At 56.5% G+C, this 16919-nt stretch overlaps 1 protein-coding gene across 1 annotated transcript in view; it reads left to right on the top strand.

The window, feature by feature from the left end:
- CFAP77 (cilia and flagella associated protein 77) overlaps positions 1–16919 on the top strand; it is an 87061-nt gene that overhangs the window by 479 nt on the left and 69663 nt on the right. The window lies entirely within an intron of this gene.

The following is a 16919-nucleotide window of genomic DNA, read 5'->3' as shown; positions in this document are numbered from 1 at the left end:
AGGGGAGCGATTGGGAAGACTGAACAGGGTGACCCCGCGGGACCCCTGGCACAGCCCCCTCCACGCGGTGAGCCCGCAATGCTGGCTGCTGCTATTTACAGGGAGCCTGCGCGGGGCCCACGGGCGGCAGGTCTCAGGCACCCAGACAGTGACCTTACCCACCACCTGCCACCCCTCCTGCCCCTGCACACCGGCTGCTGCCGCGCAGTGAGCGCTCGTGCCTCCCCTGGGAGCACCGCTTGCTTCTCACGGTAACTTCCACTCCATCGAACTCTGGTCAGAGGTGCGACACTAAGAAACAGCGCGAATCTGGGCCCTGGGAGGCCCGACCGCCAGGAGGGAGGGACCCGAGGTTTCTAACTAGATCGCCGCCCCTTGTACTGCACCTCCCTCGTTTAATCTCCTTTCGGGGCTGGTGATCAACCAACACCCCGCGCTTTCCCAGGGCCCCAGGCAAAGTCCATTTGAGGTTTGGCTGTGGGAAGCGGTCAGTAGCAGATTTACCTGGCGCCGCTGGAGGGCAGTGTGCCTTTAAAAATGCGCATTTCCCAGCTCTGGGCGGTGAAAGGCGCCCTGGCAACCAGGGATTCAGTAAGGATTAGTTATCTGAGCTCCAGGCCTGCTTGGAGCCTAGACTAGAGGCTTTTGTTGGTGGTCTTGTTTGGGGGTCCAGGGAGCCTGGGGTTTCTAAACATCGCGAGGAACTCGCTGAGTGGCTTGGTTAGTCTGAACTCTCCTCTTGCCTCCCCTCGCCGTGTGCCTGGCTCCCCACCCCGGGAAGCAGCTTGTCGGGCACCTTCCCTCACACACCAAAGTAGAACAAGACCCTTCACTTATTTCTAGGTGGCAGAGCCACTCTGAGTGGGCAGATGGGCCAGACAGATGGGGTTCATCATTCTGGGATCAAGGGGAGAATCAAGTCCCCCCACTCTGATCAGCCACTTCAGTGTTAGGTCATCACTGTTGCCCGGGCAGTCACTCTGGGGTTTTCTTACCTGCATATGAACCGGTGTTTTGGAGTTACTGTTCTCCATGGTGAGTCAGTCATGTGTGATGCCATACACACACATCTATATATATAAAAGCCTAGGCGACCGTCAAGACCAGTCGACCAAACGACCGGTCAACCGGTCGCTATGACACGCACTAACCACCAGAGGGCAGACACTCAACTCAGGAGCTGCCCTCTGGTGGTCAGTGCACTCCCACAGCCAACCTCCTGTAGTTTCTCTACCCTCCTTGCGCCCCCTGCCAGCCGGGCCCAATCAGCCCTGATCGGGACTGGGCAAGATGGCCCCAATTGCCAGCCAGGCCGAGGGACCCCACCTGTGCACGAATTCGTGCACCGAGCCTCTAGTATGTACATACATACATTAGACATATACATACATTATGTACACATCTACACAGATATGTGTATATATACAGACTACATACATAATATAATACAGGGGTGGGCAAAACTAGGTTTATAGCTGCTCCTATAGAAAATAACACACTAATTAATAAATAACACAAGGATAAACTCTGTTTCGTGTACTCACAACTGTAAACCTACTTCTGCACACCCTGCATACGTATGTAAATCAAATATCTTTTCTTTTCTCCTGGTGCTGGCCTCAGTCCACTTTGAGGACAGCGTTTGGCCTCTGGGTGGCACCAGCTGCCTGGCTTCCAGAACAGATCCCACCGCGCTCTGTGCACCTGCGTTTAGGTTGGGGATTGCAGATGTCTGACTGACGGCCAGAGGCTTGTCTTCAGGGCGTGAGATGCAGCGCAGGACTGCCTGGCGGGCGGTGGCTGCATCCCTGTGACAGGGGTAGGGGTGAGTGTGTGTGGGGGGAACAGACTGTGTGCCCTCTCACTGCTCTGGCTCCTCCCCAGCCAGGGCGGCTGGAGCCAGCGGGCCTTCCCTTCTCCTTCCTCCCCCAGTGCCTGATGGGCTGTGGGTACTTCCTGTCATAGTTCTGATGATGTCCACACTCCAGTGCTAACCGCGCCTCGGGACTCTCCACCCAAGCCAGGCCCACGTCAGCCAGGAGGCCTGAGGGGGAGAAGGAGCCCTGGCCGTCACCTTTTGCAGCCCCTCTTGCAAGTGGCACCGCGGCCACTGCGGCGACTCTGCCGGGTGCTGGCAGCGCGGAGCCTGCGGTAGAAGCCGTGTTCCGGCTCCCGGCTGAGCATGATCACCACTCCAAACAGCTTCCTATATACAAATTTAAATTACAAACAAACTTTGGGGTTTTGACTTTCCAGAAAAGAAGAAGATTGAAAGTACTCAAGATTGCGGAGCCTTTTAGAAATCTTTAAAAAAAAATCGGCTGCTCACGTTTCTTTGGGGGCCCGTCTGGTGGCCCCTCATGGTGGCATGCAGGGTGTGAGCGCATTTCGGTTCTAAGTCTGAACCTGAAGGCCGCGTCTCTATGGAAGGATTCAGCCCCTGAGGTTCCGCACTCACGCCACCCTCCGGGGCTGTTGCCCGGGCTGCGTTCTCCGGTGAACAGAGCCAGGCTTGCTTTCATTTCACACGCACACCACCTGATCAAACCAGCGCTGCTGTTTCACAGGCTCGGAGTTTACCAGGACGACGCACATCAGTCTGTCAAGAACAGGCCTGCAGGCCCTGGCCGGTTTGGCCCAGTGGATAGAGCGTGGACCTGCGGGTTTGATTCGGGTCAAGGGCACGTACCTCAGTTGCAGCCCCCCCTCCCTGGCCTGGGCCCTGGTCAGGGCGCATGCAGGAGGCAGCCAATCAATGTGTCTCTCTCACATCAATATTTCTCTCTGTCTTCCTGTCTCTTTTCCACTCTCTCTAAAAATTAATGGGAAAATATTCTCAGGTGAGGGTTAAAAGAAGAAAGAAGAAGAACAGGCCTGCAAGATGCCCAGTAACCAGGCGAAAAGGGAGAAACTCATGCCCGCATTGCATCTCCAAGTGCTTGACAAGGCTCTGCCTCGTTTAAAACCAAGCCAGCCAGGTTATTAGCAGAACTGGCTTATCCAAGCGGGTGTTTCATGTGGTCCCCAAAACACGGAAATATTTCCCGTCAGAAAGAGCTTCTGCTCTGTTGTCTAAAGCGATGTGCTGTTAGCCAGTTCTCCTGCACAGGCGACTCTCCGGGCTTGCCTCTCCCCTCCCCTGAGTTCTGCACCTCAACACCCGCCGCCATAGTCGCCTTCCATCGCGCAGGGCCTGTCAGCGCACACGGGCCCCGCAGCTCAGCGGTGCCTGTCAATCCAGTTCCGGGAGAGACGGCTTGGTTTGCTCCCTGACAGCCTGGAATCTTCTGTCGCCCCGGAGAGGCAGCCGTGTACAGGGGGAATTGGTTGCATCGAGCCCCCTTAGACAGTGCAAATGATCACGGCACCCGGTTTTCCCCATAACTTATTGATGATTTTGTTTTCTGTGGGGGTTTGTGTCACAAATAGGAAGTGCGTGTCCTTGTGAAATAGAGTCATCTAGCCACGTCGGAGGGCTGGCAGACAGCTAGTCGATTCCTTTTTCTGAGGAGAGGAAGGCCCGGGAAGGGAGGAGACTCGTCCCGGGCGCCACGCTGACCGGTCACAAGGTGGGATGAGATTCTGGCCCCCGACTCCCCGTCGCATGCTTTTCTGCCCACGACACACTAATGAATTCGTGGCAACCCAGACTGGGCACGCAGTACAGCAGGCAGTCAGCTGTTGACCAGTGAATCTGATTCCCACATCGTTTCGCTCAGCGCGCCTTCCAAAATGACTTCTACTCATTTCTCAGGGACTCTTGGCAGCTAAGAAATATTTATTGAGTGTTTACTAAGCGCCCAGCACCTTCCCAGGCTTTCTTGGGGGCATAGAACCAAGTTCAGCACTCAGCCCCTGCCCACAAGAAGTTAACTGTTTAGCTGGGGAGATGGAGCATGTGCCTGTATATTGCATGCACATATACAGTGCATATATATGTGCCTTAAAGAAAGCTCGCAGCATGTTAGCTCTTTTCCTGTGTGCGCCGGGCGTGCATGCACGTGTGCACACGCACGCACACACACACATACACACTCTAAAAGCAATGTCATGGGCACCCCCTGCAGGTTTCAAACGAGCCGCCTGAGCCAGAAGGGTTGAGATTGGAGGGGAGGCCGCCCTGAGCAGGTCTCGGAGGCTTTGTGAAGACACAGGCCTGGCGGGGACGTTGCAGGGTGCAGGTCACGGTGGACTGGAAACACTGAGCCCCTGGGGTGCACCTTCTGCAGGTCCCGAGTGTCCAGAGGCTTCACCCCAACTCTAGTTAGCGCACGAGACTCCGCCGGGACCGTCACCCTGAGCTTCATCCCTTGAAGAGAAGTTAGGGTCGGTTGCCTGGCTCTTTTACTCTCAGATACAATGTAATGGGAGAAAATGAACGGGAGGAAGGGGGTTAAAGGTGGGCTGTCCATCCTGATGGCCCCGCCTGGCTGGCCGGCCAGCGGGTAGGTCTTGTTTTTTAGGGAAAGCGAGGGTTCATCTATCCTTGCAATTCTCCCTCTCGGTCCTGGCTTTCTTTTGGCATCAAAGCCTCCCCCTTCCAGTCGCAGCCACATCCTCCGGGAGCGACCCAGGCTGGGCAGCCTGGGCCATTGCAGAGGCTTCTCAGTGAGTCGCCCCGCCTCTCCCCTCTCGCTCCTGCCTGATTGTGAGTGAGGACCGTGCAAATGAGTCCAGGCCGCGGCTGTTGACTTCCCACAGCCACTAACACAGAGCGAGACGTTGGCTGCCTGCGCGGATCTAACATCGCATCGCAACCCCCCCCCACCAGAGAGAAAGGCCGGTGCGGCGGTGCGGGCGGCAGGTGTGGAGTGCGCAGGCCCGAGGGCCAGTGCCGTCTCAGCCACTTGCTGGCTGTGCCGCCTGTGAGGTTACTGATTGTGAGCCTCAGTTTCCTCTCTGTAAAATGGGCTGGCAGTAGCTGGCCCCCGGCCAGGGAGAGTTGTGAGGATTGAATGAGACGGCACAGGTGCCGGGCCCGGAAGGCACTTGGTCAGCGGGCAGTTTTGTTATTTTGCATGGCCAGGATCCCATGATTCCTTTCCACTTGCATTCCTCAAGACAACCTTCTTATTCTCATCCACTGACTGTGAGTCAATGTATAGATCTGAACTTCGAAAACAAAATTGTAATGACAGCCACGCAGCCAAGTGCTTCCTCTTCCCCCTTTGTGTTCTCGTCCAAGAGTATGGTCACCCATCCCGTCGCACGTGTCCTGCGCCTGCGTGCCCTGGCGACAGGTGAACACCCCACTCGCCAGCTCTCCTGAGGGTCCTTGGGCAAGTGGCCTAATCTCCGCCTCAGTTTCCCCCTTTGTGAAGCGTTGGTGCCTACTTCTCCAGGTAATGGAGACTGACTGAAACGGACTCTCGCTCATGGAAGAGATTACGATAGAGTTCTTATAGAGTTATGATAGATTCTTCTAGAATTAGACCAGTGGTCCTCAGCTGAGGGGCAGTTTTGCTCCCCAGGGAACACCTGCCCACATCTGAAGATTTTATCACAACGGGGGGGGGGGTGCCACTGGCATCTAGTGGGTAAAGCCGGGGGTGCCGCTTAGCGTCCTACAACGCCCAGGACGCCCCTCAGACAGGGAATCACCTGACCCAAATGTCAGTGGTGCCGAAGCTGAGAACGCCGGAACCAGAAAACATACACGCACGGAGAATTCATTATTCCTTCACCCAGGGCCCGGGGCTCTCGAAAACCGAAGGCACAGATTGTAGAAATGAGACGTTTAGTTTTCATCGCTTCTCTATCCACTGTTTGCTTCTGCGCCCCCTCCCCCACTGAATGGCTACTTTAAACCCTCCTCCCTTTTTGAATCCATTTCCTCCCCCTTGGTTATGGCTTCCATAAGTTTGCTGGCTTTCGTGTAGGGCTTTTCTCCAGCCTCACCCACGTTGTAGTTTAAAAAAATAAAAAGCGTGCAATCCATAGAGTGCGGCTCAGTAACGCGCCGGAGAGGCTAACGAGCACAGGGCTGGTTCGTGGAGCCATCTGGCTGGTCCGCAGCCTCGTTCCCCGGCCCCCGCCCCAAGGGTTTGGTTTGGCTTGTTTTTCCGCAGCATGAACTCATCTCAGACTTAACACCAGGAATTACACTCCGTGGCCAGGGCCCCACCGACGCCGGACATGTCACCGTGGCACTCAGTACAGCTTTGCAGGACGCAAATGATGCCCTTTACCAAGAAAACGGTATTTCCCCCCGTAGTGTAAAGACACAACCATCTCAAGGCGCTTCGGTCAAGAAACTGACCGACGTGGGTCAACGAGCAGAAAGGTCCGCGCGAGCAGCCCACGGTGGGGAGGACGCCCCCGCGACCATCGGAGGGAGCACGGGATGAGCCCGCAGGGCATCGCTGAGCTTTCCTGTGACAAACAGTGCACATCGGGGAGAGCAGGGAGCCTGAGCGGCAGGACGCACGCCTGTGTGTAGGTCACAATCGTTTGTGTTTGCCCAGAAGAGGGAGAGAGGGGGCTCCGAAGCTTTCATTCCAGGGGACGGCGTCTGTGAAAGGCTGCCCGCTCGCTGCCCGCTCGCTGCCAGGGCCGGCCACGCGCAGCCACCAGCACAGTGTCCGAGCTGCGTCGGCGCAGCGGAGAGAGAGCCACACAGAGACGGGGCTCCCCAACCCCTGCAGTGCAGGGAACGAGGGAGGGCCCTGGCAGCTCGCTGGCCATTTCACTGAACACAGTGTTTCGGGCCCTGCTGCCACATGGAGCTGCCATCCTCGTGTCCCCAGGATGTGGGGTTGCGTCCCAGTCCCCTGTCTCCCGAGAGATCACAAAGGACAGAGAGCTGGCCGTTTATTTATTTATTTATGTCGGCAGCGTGGTGAGCCCCGCGGTCAGTGAGCGAGTATGTACCACAGTGAGCACCACAGCGTGCAAGGTCCTGGTGGGAACACAAGAGGCTTAAGAATTGGTTCCCATAGAGCAGTGGTTCTCAACCTTGGCTGCACATTAGAATCACCTGGGAATCTTTTTAAAAACCTGACTTCTGGGCCTCATCCTCCGGAAATTCAGTTTCTTTGTTACTAATGCTGTGGCCCCACCCCATCACAAAGACACAGAATTTCCGGAGGATGAGGCCCAGGAATCAGGATTTTAAAAAGATTCCCAGGTGATTCTAATGTGCAGCCACGGCTGAGAACCACTGCCATAGAGTCTGTGGGCTGGTCAAGGCAGAACCGGCTCTGCACAGTAAAACCAATAATCACAGTGATTACAGGTGGAGGAGAGGGGGTGCAAGGCGAGCGTCACAGAGAGGAGCCCGGGCCGGGCTGTGGGGCCGGTTGGCTCCATGGTGGACAGGAGAGGGAGGGGCACTGGGGCGGAGCTGGCCTGGGCGTGGGCATGGCGTCTGGTTTGGGCGAGGTGTTTTCCGTGGGAACCGACGCGGCTAGGATTCTGGGAGCACTGTGAGGACTCGGCGGGAGTCAGCAGGCCCTTTTGAGCACCTCCTGTGTCCAGGCACAGAACTAGGCACCGAGGCTACGGGGGAAGCCATCCTGGATGTAGGCTTTGCCTGCAAAAGGACTCACAATCTCGTAGAAACTGGCATAAGAACAGACAGCAAAGCAGTCCAGATGAGGTGACTGCTGTCTGCCCGGGACCCATGCTCACTGGCGGGTCTCAGATCAGACGGCGGGAGCCGAAGACGGACACAAAGACTTGGAGTGAGTGAGTGAGGGGCTGGCGCGGGGGGCAGAGGGCAGCCAGGTTTCGTAGGGGAGACCAGAGACATCGACAGCGGTCCCGGGGCCAGCGCCTCCCTCCCTGCCCTGACGGGGCCCACAGGACCCGCCCGACTGCAGGACACCGCCGTGTGACCAGGCCATCGCCAAGGCCGCCTCGCGGGCCGGGGCGCGCTCCTGCCTCCCAGCTTCCTACCAGCCGCATGTCCCAGGGCCCATGGACTGTCATACGTGATGGGTTAGGGTGGCTGCGATTTGCTTACTTTTGCAAGTAAGACCAGCCCCCAGTCTGTCACCAGGTGGTTAGAGGGAGCCTGCTGGCATGCTTCCTAGGGGTGGGGGGCCCTCAGGGCACGCTGGGCTTCCTGCTGCCTCCCAACCACCCCTTAAGTGCCGAGGTGTAAGCGGGTCTTTCCTTCCGGCTCTCCCCTTCTGAAGGAGAGTGTCTGTCTGGCATCGGAGGGCCCATCTCTCTCAGGCAGCGGCTTGCTTTCTTGAGGCGGATCCTCCCAGGCCGCCTGGCAGGTTCCCGGGGCCCTGGCTTCTCCCACGTCACAGGGGTGGGGGTGGGGGGCGGGATGCTGGGCTTCCCGGGAGCTCTGGCTGAGGACCCCTGTGGCCAGCGGACACCCCTGCACCAGCGAACAGCTGCCCTTCGTGGAGCCCCTGTGTGCCTGGCCCTTCGTAGTCATCACCCCCCTGAAGTCTTTGCAACAATCCTGGGAGACGGGACTAGCGTCATTCCCATTTTACAGATGGGGACGCTGAGGCTTAGAGAGGTTACACAAGTCACCTGGCGAACGTGGGGAGGAGCCAGGCTTCTAGCCCTCTCGCTCCCCACAGCCCGAGGCCATAGCCGCTGTGCGAGTCAAGAGAACTCTGTGACACCAGGGTCCTGTTTGTTGAGTCCCCGCCAAGTGCCAGACTCTCACAGACATGCTCTCAGCTCTGCAGGGTCCGTGTTCTGAGCTCAGAAAGGCTCAGCAACACGCTCAAAAGTCACACAGAGGGGAGATGGCGGAGGGCAGGGCCTGTGCGCAGCCACAGCGTCACGATCCTGACTGGTTGGGCCACACTGTCTGTCGCCCCAGAGACGCCATGGTCCTGACGGGAGAGAGGAATCCAGTTCAACTCCATCCCTCTAAGCACCCACTTCCTCACAGGTGCACGTGCTGTTCTCACGGAGCCTACAGCCTACCTGGGCGCACATGCACCACACATGCACGCACACCACACATGCACGCACACCACACATGCACGCACACCACACATGCACGCGCACCACACATGCACGCACACCACACATGCACACGCACCGCACACACCCACACCGGCAGATGTGGTCCGCACGAGGCTGAAACAATGGGGCCAGGCTGTGGGTCAGACATGCGGGAGAGTTGGAGCGTGAGGGACAGCCGGGGCGGGCCGGGGCCGGGGTGGCCGGAAAAGCCCCCGGGGAGCTGCCGGGAGCCAGGCAGGACTCAGCCTGCGGAGACGGAGCCGAGAGAGGTCCTCTCAGATGCAGAAACGGCAGACAAGGGCGACACTGGGTGCGGGAGCTCGGGTGTTCCGAGGGAACTGGAGGAGCCGGATTCGAGGAAGGCATCAGGTTGGGGCGGCTTACAGAATCCGCCCATACGTTTTAAGAAGAGACAAGACATAACGAGAGAAGGAGCATGGACATGCGTTTCCCACGGCGCCGGAGTTTAGGTTATTCAAAACGTGTGCATCTGCGGGCGGGGAGCCAGGAGGGCTGGGGGCGAAACTGCCACCCAGGCTGACCGGGGTGGCCTCAGCCTTTCAAAGGGAAGGGGTCCCTCCTCCCCCCGCCCCCACCCCACGCCGCCCCACCTCCCTAATCAGCGAGAGCAAATTGTTATCAGATTAGCGCCGGCCCTGAAAAGCACAGTCCGGCACCCTCACAGTTACTTAGCATTTAGATGGCCTGGGCCAGGCCCACACAACAGGCTTCAAAGCCGGCTCCGGGCGCCGCGGGGATTAATTTCTTTAACCAACAGGCCTGATCTGGCCCAACTCATTACCCTGCCTCGTCAGTGTGGCTGGGAGATGCGATTGAAGATTATAGCGTTTAGGCCGTGCCCTGCTTTCTGCCGAGAGCAGGGCTGTTGAATGGCACATTCTCCCGCAGCCTCGTCAATACTCAGCGGCCTGAGGTTCTAATTCTGCTTCATTTAAACTTCATCAACTTTTCCAATCAAGTGGAAGGATCCGAGATGGGCTCTGTGAGCAGAAAGGCCGCTTCCCTTTGTCACGTAATTTATTCTGTTTTCTCCCCCCCCAACCCGCTTTCTCTCACTCGCCTCGCTCTGCGCCCCCACCAGGCCCCCCTCCTCATCCCGGTGCTGGAAATGAGATTACAGTATTTAAATGACTATGATAATCAATCTGGAGACCCGGAGCCGAGACTGAGGTTAATTGTTCTTAGCAGAACAAAGGCGCGCGGTGCCTCGGGGACCGGGACGGGAAGGTGCCGCCTGGGCTCCTGCTGGCGTTTCTCCGCCCCCCCCCCCCCCCCCCCGCCCCAAGCTGCAGGCTGGGGGTCTTTTCTTGTTGCTAACTAGGCACCGGGTGTGTGATGTTTCACGGGGGGAGCCCCTAGGAGAGCAGGGATGTGATTTTGAACTGATAAACAGCTAACGGCCTTCAATCAACAATTTTAATGGGGAAAAAAGAGTCACTGCTCTGATAGGAATACAGATCTAATGAAAGGGCGATCATTTACCTTCTTTATTTTTAAACGCGCGAGGAATCGCTTCCCACTGCGTGCGAACGAGTAATCACAGCCACGCGGTGGCCCCGTAAACTTTGGAATAAAGAGCCTTGTCACGCAGGCGGACTCCTTCCTGGCAGCTCTGCCGCCGGAAGAGTTGAGGCTTTGTCATGTTCCGCTAATTGGCAACAGGGTCATTATCCCATTGAGCACCCGCTCGGAAGCGACTTGTTGGGCTGGTACCTTAGCCCACGCGGTTCCCGCGCCCCGGCCCCGCTTCTAAAACAGAGAGAATCAAAATGTGTAGATTTCTTTGTCTCCCTTTGCTATCTTGTCAGAGCTGTTTTACATACCGCCACCCAATGCTATCTGTTATTTGTGTCAGGAGAAAGGATTTGACAAGTTCAGTATACAGCGCGCGTTTGGCAAGGCACGTTTTTCATAGTGGTTTTGAGCAGGAAATGGAACTGTCTTTCCCCAGAGCGAGCAGCATCATTCTGGGACAGGCTTCTTATGGGAGAGCGGGGGCTGCCGCACCTCATTTCTGCACGCGATCCAGCGAAGTCCAGTACGTTTGTTAAAAAGTAGGGCTTGGTTTCCACATGCAGCCCTAGTTGCGGGGAAGGAGAGACCAGGTCTCCAAGCAGGGATGCCTAATACTCCATGCCCCTCCCTCCCTGCCCCCTCCCCAAGTTGTTCACGGGCTGGAGTCCATTGTTCCTCCTCTACGGTACAGTGACTTTGTTTCAGACCCTTTGAACTGTGGGCGAGTCTCTGACCGTCCTCTGCATTTGCAACGCAAAATATTTAATAACCACCATCGTCTGAAGGGGCAGCAAAAGCCATCAGCAGCCTCATTGGTGAAGAGTGGCCCCCCACCCCCACTTTCCGTCTCTGTTTACCTAAAAAAGACGACTCTCTCGCCCTCTGCGCTTCCAAATTCATGTGGGGGCAGCGGTTTACGGTGACATTTTTCTTTCTTAGAGCAAATATTGACTCACCGTGGGGAATTAAAACTCCATTAGGCGCCGCTGCCCGGTACAGCGGGCTACATCATGCCGTGGAGCTGCCTTTAATTGGGCTCTTCCTCGGGAATGACGTAGGGAGGGCCGAGGGGAAGGAGGGAGAAGATGGATTCAAACTATAATTCCCTACAATGACACCACCCACATCAGCCAAGGTGATCATTGCATGGTGATTCGTCTAAATGCAGAGAAGCGCTGCCTAACGAGATCATGAAATTTATCCACACGCAGGGCCTGCAGCCGAGTCGTTCCCAGGCTGGGGGGCAATTTGCCTGTAGACACGGGCGCCAGCCGGGACCGGATGTGGGCGACTCAGGACTGGCGACCCCGGCACAGGACTGACTCTTCCGTGGGGGCCAGACATTTTCTTCCCTGAGATGCGACGAGATGCCCCTCCGCCCACCCACTGCTCCCTTTCCAATGAGAACGCTCTGGCTTTCTGCCCGCTGTCTCCTCTGCCCACCAGCAATTCCTGTGGTGCCCACCCGAATCCCATCGCGACTCCTCTGCTCCTTCTCAGCGCTAGTGATTTTGCCCGCTGCTTTGTGGCTAGGACCGCCGTAACCAGTGACCACAACCTGGGTGGCCAGAAGGCGGAGGTCGAGGCGCCGGCCGGGCTGGCTCCTTCTGAGGCTGTGAGGAGGACCTGTCGTGGGCTCTGCCTTTGGCTTGTGGACGGCAGTCTGATGTTCACGCGGCCTTCTCCCTACATCTGTGTCTATGTCCGAATTCCCCCTTTTTCTAAGGTCATAGGTCATATTGGATTAGGGGCCCAGTCTACTCCTTTATGACCCCATCTTAACGAATTGCCTTTGCAATGACCCTGTGGCCAAATCAGGTCACCTTCTGAGGTCCCTGAGGTTAGGACTTCACCATGTGACTGCTTTGGGCGTGGGTCCTGGTCCCTGGTCCATGAGTTGTGGTAAGGATAACAAGGTGACCCCTGGAGTGGCATTCGCCATGTTGAACTTGAGGCCACTCTATTGATGGGGTCATGGATGTGGCATTAGAGCTCTGTGGCCCACTCATGAATAAACAGTCATGTGCTGTCTATGGTACCTTTGTCTTGTCCTTGGTATTTAAACCTTAAGCATGACCATCCGTAAGATACTCCTGGAGGGCATATCCGACACCATACTTTTCCTTTCCTGCAGAGTTATTTATCCATCCATCCATCCACCCACTCACCATCTATGTATCCATCCATCCATCCTCCCTCCTTCCATCCATCCATCCGTCCATCTACTCATCTCTCCCTCCCTCCATCCGTTGTTTTAGTCAACAAATGCTTTAGTGTTGACTGAATTTCCACTTATGTGCCAGGCACTGGACTAAATGTTGGTGAGCAAAATCGGACATGATCCCTGCCCTTGTGGAGCCCTACGGTCTAATTGGGCAGGTGAACATAAATGAAAGAATCCCAAGGACACGTGGGCTTGCAAACGTAAACCAGTGAGGAAAGAGCAGCTCACGGTGCAGTTAACGGGGAGACTTCCCGTGGCGAGGAGTGGGGGCCAGGGAAGGTTTCCTGGCGAAATGAGAACGGAGCTGAGATCGGAGTTAACCAGGAAGGGAATCGGGGGAAGGACAGGGCGGAGAGCCTGGGGCGGGCGGGAGTGCGGTGACCCCAGGCACTGAGGTCTGGAATGGTTGGCTGTGGTTCCGGAGCGAATGCGAACAAGCAGGGGCTGCGTCTACTTGGCGGGATCATGCAGGGTCCTGTTGGAGGCCAGTTACGGAGTCTGACCTTTAGCCTGAGAGTCATGGGGAGCCATGGAGGCCCTTCTCCACTGTTAGCCTGCACATTGAAATGTCTGTGTGTGGGTTCTGTGTGGGCAGGAGCCAGGTCTCCTTCATCTTTTATCCCCAGTGCCCACAGCTCTTGGCATAAAGTAGTTGCTCAATAAATGTTGGCCGAACGAGGGAGCCCAGACACGCTTGACCGAGCCCCTGGGAGGCTGCTTCCTTGTGAGTAGTCAGCCAGGCCTTTCCAGGAGCACCTCGATTGATCTTCCAGTTCAAGGTGAAGGCACTTGTGTTTTAAGGTTATAGACGGGCCGTTCTCCAGAGGAAGGCATTGCCGCGTGCACAGGTGGGCAACACGGACGCACCTGTCACGTGGCCTGGGGGAGGCAGACTATGTCTGTGGGGAACTCCGTGCCATTGGGAAGTGATGTGTATCAACAGCACATGCTTCCGGCCCAAGTGCCTCAGAGCCCCACATAGGATGCGCTGGGGGCGTGGGGGGTGTTCTGGTCGGCCTGTTGGCTTGAGCATTTAACAAGGAAATCCAAAGGGGGCCTTGGGAGGTGCGACCCCACGGAGCCCAGGGCAAGAGGAGGTCCCTAGAAGAGCTGGAAAGAGCTCTGCTGGGGGTGGGGGGGTGGTGAGCCCCCGACAGAGCCCAGGAGCGCGTGCGAGTCCTACTTGACTGCGGAGAGAGACATGGTTCCAGGGCTAACATGGGCCGGCGGGTCCCTTCTGTGCCGCCTCCTGAGGGGTGCCGTGGGCTGCGATGATTTGTATTGTGTTTGTGAGCCGACAGGGTAATCCTGGGAACAGCGGGGCGCAGGCAACCCGGGCAGACTTCGAACCCTGCTGATGAAAACAATCGCTCCGCTCCCCAGAAGGCTCACAGACAGACAGAGAGCGGCTAATGAAAACGTCAGCGAGATTGCCCACTTCCTTTATTTATTTACTAATGCTGCCACTTCCATCTTGGGGGGGGGGGGGGGAGAGAGAGAGAGAGAGAGAGAGAGAGAGAGAGAGAGAGAGAGAGAGAGAGAGAGATTCTGCGGAAACTTGCCGGAGCCCCTCTCCTGCCCCTTCGCTGCACACGGCTTGCGGACCGGAAGCCTCCTCTCCAGCTGTGGATAATGACAATGTTCTGGGGAGCGGGGTTGGCTTGGTTCGCTTTGAAGCAAATGAAAGTGAAAGCGGCCAGTTTGCTTTCGGAAGCCTCGGCCTCCTGGACACCGAGGGTGTCGAGTAAGACAAGGCCACTGCGCTCACACGGCCTGAACGGTGATCCTATCAGCACCTGGTTCCGCCAAGATGACAAGAATTCAGTGGATCTGGTGCCTAATGGAGCCCAGCATGACCTGACCCTTCAACATCGGGAGGGCACCCCAGGGGCCGCCTTCATTTCAAACCCTTAAATGCTTGGTGATGTCAGCTAACGACTTCATCAGCACCACTGCCCACTAGACCAGTGAGAGAGAGAGAGAGAGGTCACCTGGTGTGGATTTTGCCTCGTGGGCTTTTAATGCCGGTGAGCCTGAGGCCATGGTGCCCAGCTGGGGCGCCCGGGCTCACCATCCGTCAGCAGCAGCCGCTCACTCCCAGGGAGACTCCCGGCAGCGGAGAGAGGCCAGCCTGGTGACGGACTTGGTAGGTGCGTTCTCTCCTGTGGCTGCCATAACCACCACCAAGACTAGATAGCTCGGAAACAACAGACGAATAGCAGCTCTGGAGACCGGACGCCGAAGCCAAGATGCTGCCGGGAGCCCCGGGAGCCTGCCCTGCGTCTTCCGGCTCCTGGCGCTCCAGGCGCCCCTCGGCTGGGACAGAGCCGCTGCGATCGCTGCCTCGTGGTCACGTGGCTTCTCCTCTGCGTCTGCGTCTCCTATTCTTTCTTATCAGGACACGTATCTTTGGAGGTAGGGCCCGTGCGTATAATTTAGGATGATCTCATCTCAAGATCCTTTAACTTATTACATCCGCAAAGACCGGTTTTCCGAGTGAGAGCACATTCTTAGGTTCTCGGGCATAGCTTTCGGGGGCCAGCATTCCACCTACTGTAAAGGTGGGTCAAAGAGCGCTGTATCGGTCAGTGGACCCAGGTCAATGAAACGAGCATTTCCCGCTCTGGCTTCGAGAGAGAATGCGTGCCCGCCTCTTTTTTCACGGCATGAAGACACACACAGCGTGGCTGTTATAAAGAGAATATTCAGAAGAGAGTTCAGCTTTTAAAAGACCCTGGTCATGACCAGGTCGCCACCCTCCATTTCGAGTTGGAGGCCTCAGTGCTGTAGTAGAGAATTATGAAGGGTTCCAGCAACGGGGAAATGCTCATGACACAATAATGATCAGTGTGGGGGGGGGGGAAGGGGGGAGAAGGAGGGGGTGCAGAACACAAAATTCTACCTCTGGTTTGTTACAGTTTTGCCAAAAGTATTTTTGTCCGTGAACAGGGCCTGGGCGGGAGCTCTGAAAAACGAAAACTGGTAACAGTTCTATATAGGGGGCTATTCTAGGTGATTTCCGTCACCCCTGCTTTCTTTTCTATTTTAAAGAACTGTCTTTATACACACACACACACACACACACACACACATTATTGATTTTAGAGAGGAAGAAAGAGAGAGAGATAGAAGCATCAATAATGAGAGAGAATCATTGATTGGCTGCCTCCTGCACGCCCCCAACTGGGGATCGAGCCTGCAACCCGGGCATGTGCCCTTGACCGGAATGGAATCTGGGACCCTTCAGTCCGCAGGCCGATGCTCTCTCTACTGAGCCAAACTGTCTAGGGCCCCCACCCCTATTTTCAAATTCCTGTTATGAGGATAATCATCATCACCATCATCACCATCATCGCTATCATCACTATCACCATCATCACCATCATTCAATGAGAAAGATCACTGTGATCATCAGCAACAGCAATAATAATAACAGTAATAGCAGCTCTCATTCCCTGAGTCCCTCCATGGTGTAGCACTAGTGTAAACATGATTCTCAAATGAAATCCTCACAGCGGCACGAGCGTTGGTACCACTGTTACCCCCATTTCACAGACGAGGAAGGCGAGGCTCAGAGAGGTCTAGCAGCCTGCCTGAGGCCACCCTGCTGGGATGGAACCAAGATCCAAACCTCAGTCGGGCGATGCCAGAGCCACGCCTGGGTTCCCATCGACTCTCGACTGACAATCATGATTGGCATCTAGACTATACTCGAGGGTGCACACAGCGCCTTTGCGTTTATCCTCTCGTTTGCTGCCACCCTGCCAGGCTGTCATCATCACTGTCATTTGAGGGTCAAGGACTAAGATCCCACAGATGGCGGGAGGGGGAGTGGTTCCTGAAGCGAGGGCTTGAACCCTGCAGGCTGCGCGGGCTCCCTGGTCTACGTAAGCACCGTCTGCGGCCGGGCCACTCTTCCTCCGCACCTCTCCCACGTGTGACACTTTCTGGTGCCGCCTGTGTGTGCTCCCAGAATAGCTGGTGAGTGACAGTCCAGCCGCCGTGACTGGAAGCTGGAGAGACCACTGTTTTCATCACTGTCATCCTCTCTCCTTGCCCCTAACCACCGCCCCCCGTGCCCCCCTCTGCATCCTAAGCCCGCAGCACCAGGGTTTGTGGGACCTCCCGCCTTTGTTTTCAAAGAGACTCTCACCCCATAACCCTGTCATTTGCATCCGCCTCTTGGGGAGGAGGGGGAAGGATGGGGCTGGATATTCTC

The sequence above is a fragment of the Myotis myotis genome, unplaced genomic scaffold (genome assembly GCF_014108235.1).
Source record: "Myotis myotis isolate mMyoMyo1 unplaced genomic scaffold, mMyoMyo1.p scaffold_m19_p_12, whole genome shotgun sequence".
NCBI classification, from domain to species: Eukaryota; Metazoa; Chordata; class Mammalia; order Chiroptera; family Vespertilionidae; genus Myotis; species Myotis myotis.
The sequence above is the reverse complement of the archived record's forward strand: the minus strand, read 5'-3'. Positions and strand labels throughout refer to the sequence as shown.